This window comes from Chiloscyllium plagiosum, chromosome 26 (assembly GCF_004010195.1).
Source record: "Chiloscyllium plagiosum isolate BGI_BamShark_2017 chromosome 26, ASM401019v2, whole genome shotgun sequence".
Taxonomy (NCBI): domain Eukaryota; kingdom Metazoa; phylum Chordata; class Chondrichthyes; order Orectolobiformes; family Hemiscylliidae; genus Chiloscyllium; species Chiloscyllium plagiosum.
Genome location: NC_057735.1, coordinates 47,697,600 through 47,701,119, shown reverse-complemented (window position 1 = coordinate 47,701,119; position 3,520 = coordinate 47,697,600).

Sequence of the window (3,520 nt, the reverse complement as noted above, 5' to 3'; positions counted from 1 at the left end):
TGCCAGTATATTCGTCCCCTTCCAATTTAGGTGCAATCCGTCCTTCTTGTACAGGTCACTTCTACCCCAAAAGAGATTCCAATGATCCAAAAATGTGAATCCTTCTCCCATACACCAGTTCCTCAGCCATGCATTCATCTGCTCTGTCCTCCTATTCCTGCCCCCACTAGCTCGTAGCACTAGGAGTAATCCAGATATTACTACCCTCGAGGACCTCCTTTTTAAATTTCTGCCTAACTCTCTGTAATCTCCCTTCAGAATCTCAACCTTTTCCCTTCCAATATTGTTGGTTCCAATGTGGATAATGACCTTTTGCTGGCCCCTCTCCCCTGTGAGAACATTCTGGACCCTCTGAGACATCCTTGATCCTGGCACCAGGGAAACAACACGCCATTCTGCTTTTTCTCTGCTGGCCACGTCTGTCTGTACCTTGGACTACAGAATCCCCTAACACAATTGATCTCTTGGAAGCCAACATACCCCTCGTTGCATTAGAGCCAGTCTCAATACCAGAAACTTGGCTGTTCATGCTACATTCCCCTGAGAATCCATCACCCCCTATATTTTCCAGAACAGCATACCTGTTTGAAATGGGTATATCCACAAAAGACTCCTGCCCTAGGTGTTGACCTCTCTCACCCTTCCTGGAGTTAACCCATCTATGTGACTGTATTTAAGACTTCTCCCCCCCCGCCTTCCTATAACTACCATCCATCACATACTGTTGCTGTTGCAAATTCCTCATCGCTTCTAACTGTCTCTCCAACTGATCCATTCGATCTGATAAGATTCGCAGCCAACAACATTTATGGCAGATATAATCTGCAGTAACCCTTAAACTCTCTTTAAACTTGCACATCTGACAAGAAGTGCATTTCACTGTACTGAAGGCCATTTTTGCTCCTTCACAATCTACAGACCCAGAAAATAACACCGTCTTACTTCTCTACAAACACTGCCCCAGGTTAGATTAATAGCTATGGCTTATATTTTAAGTTTAATCAAGAGACTTATCTCCAAAAATATATAATCAAAGAATTCCCAATACTCACTACTGCAGCCTTTCTCTTGGACAGACTTAAAACAACAATTAGCTTATCTGATTCTGTACTGTGAACTTCGCCCAACAGTTCCTCCAAGATTAGTTGTGAATTTCACTGTTTGTTAACTTTCCCAGATGCACTCCGATATCCAGCGATACACGATTCAATACTCAAGTTATGTCATCAAGGCTGGTGAGTTACTGGATTCCTGCTCATTGTGAGATTGAAGCACCTTTGAGAGCAGCGTCTTCGTCTAACAAGCCATCGAAATTCCGTGGACCCTGAAATGACACAGGCGTTTGAACATTTGAAATCCATACTGAGCTCTGCACCTGCTTTGGATCTTCCGGATTATTCACAGCTGTCTCAACTATATGCTGCTGAGAGGGAGGGATATGCCTCTGGAATTCTGGCACAAATGCGTGGGGATCTCTGATGCCCTGTAGCCTTTTACTCTATCCAGTTGCCACCTGTTGTGAGGGGAATACTGGTATGTTTGCGCACTGTGGCAGCTGCCTTGGTAATGGCTCAAACGTCTACCCCTCCTTGTGCTGGATCATCCATGCACAGTTTTTGTTCTACATTCGGTTTCCCTGCTGCTGAACTCTACAGCTACCCAACATTTTACTGCTTCCAGTCGTACGGGCTATGTGGTCATCCTACTGTCCCGGTCGAATCTCACTCTATGCCGCGCCCCCTCTTTGAATCTCACTACCCTCCTTCCTACCACCGATTCCTTTGGGTCACCTGACCATGATTGTTTACCCATTGTCCATGGTGTTGTTACCCCTCACCCTGATCTTTGTGGAACCGTTCTGGACAATCCTAATATGGTCCTTTTCACAGATGGCTCCTCCTACAGGCCGATAGATCATATGATAGAAGCAGGCTGTGCTGTCTGCACACCTTCTGAGATCCTTGAATCTGCAGCACTCCCTAACGGTACTTCTGCACAGGCAGCTGAGCTTTCTGCTCTTACACGGGCACACGTTTTAGCTACTGGGAAGTCTGTTAACACTTATATTGATTCCTGCTATGCTTGTGGAGTGCTGCATAATTTTGGCACCTCTGGAAGCATAGGGGTTTCACCACTTCTTCAGGTAAATGCTTAGACAATAGACGCAGGAGTAGGCCATTCTGCCCATCGAGCCTGCACCACCATTCAATATGATCATGGCTGATCATCCTTAATCAGTATCCTGTTCCTACCTTATCTCCATAACCCTTGATTCCACAATCCTTGAGAGCTCTATCCAACTCTTTCTTAAATGAATCCAGAGACTGGGCCTCCACTGCCTTCTGGGGCAGAGCATTCCACACACCCACCACTCTCTGGGTGAAGAAGTTTCTCCTCATCTCTGTCCTAAATGGTCTACTCCGTATTTTTAAGCTGTGTCCTCTGGTTTGGCACTCACCCATCAGCGGAAACATGATTCCTGCCTCCAGAATATCCAATCCTTTAATAATCTTATGTCTCAATCAGATCCCCTCTCAGTCTTCTAAACTCAAGGGTATACAAGCCCAGTCGCTCCAGTCTATCAGCGAAAGGAATTGATCTCGTGAACCTACGCTGCACTCCCTCAATAGCCACAATGTCTTTCCGCAAATTTGGAGACCAGAACTGCACACAGTACTCCAGGTGTGGTCTCACCAGGGCCCTGTACAGCTGCAGAAGAACCTCTTTGCTTCTACTCAATCCCTCTTGTTATGAAGGCCAGCATGCTATTAGCCTTCTTCACTACCTGCTGCACCTGCATGCTTGCCTTCATTGACTGGTGTACAAGAACACCTGGATCTCTTTGTACTGCCTCTTTACCTAAATCAATTCCATTTAGGTAGTAATCTGCCTTCCTGTTCTTGCCACCAAAGTGGATAACCATACATTTATCCACATTAAACTGCATCTGCCATGCATCTGTCCACTCACCTGTCCAGGTCACCCTGTAATCTCCTAACATCCTCATCACATTTCACCCTGCCACCCAGCTTAGTATCATCAGCAAATTTACTAATGTTATTACTAATACCATCTTGTATATCATTAATGTATATTGTAAAAAGCTGCAGTCCCAGCACTGATCCCTGCGGTACCCCGCTAGTCACCGTCTGCCATTCCGAAATGGAGCCGTTTATCACTACTTTGTTTCCTATCAGCCAACCAACTTTCAATCCAAGTTAGTATTTTGCCCCCAATACCATGTGCCCTAATTTTGCTCACTAACCTCCTATGTGGGACTTTATCAAAAGATTTCTGAAAGTCCAGGTACACTACATCCACTGGATCTCCCTCGTCCATCTTCAGAGTTACATCCTCAAAAAATTCCAGAAGATTAGTCAAGCATGATTTCCCCTTCATAAATCCATGCTGACTCTGACCTATCCTGTTACTACTATCCAGATGTGTCGTAATTTCATCCTTTATAATAGACTCCAGCATCTTTACCACCACTGAGGTCAGACTAACTGGACTATAATTT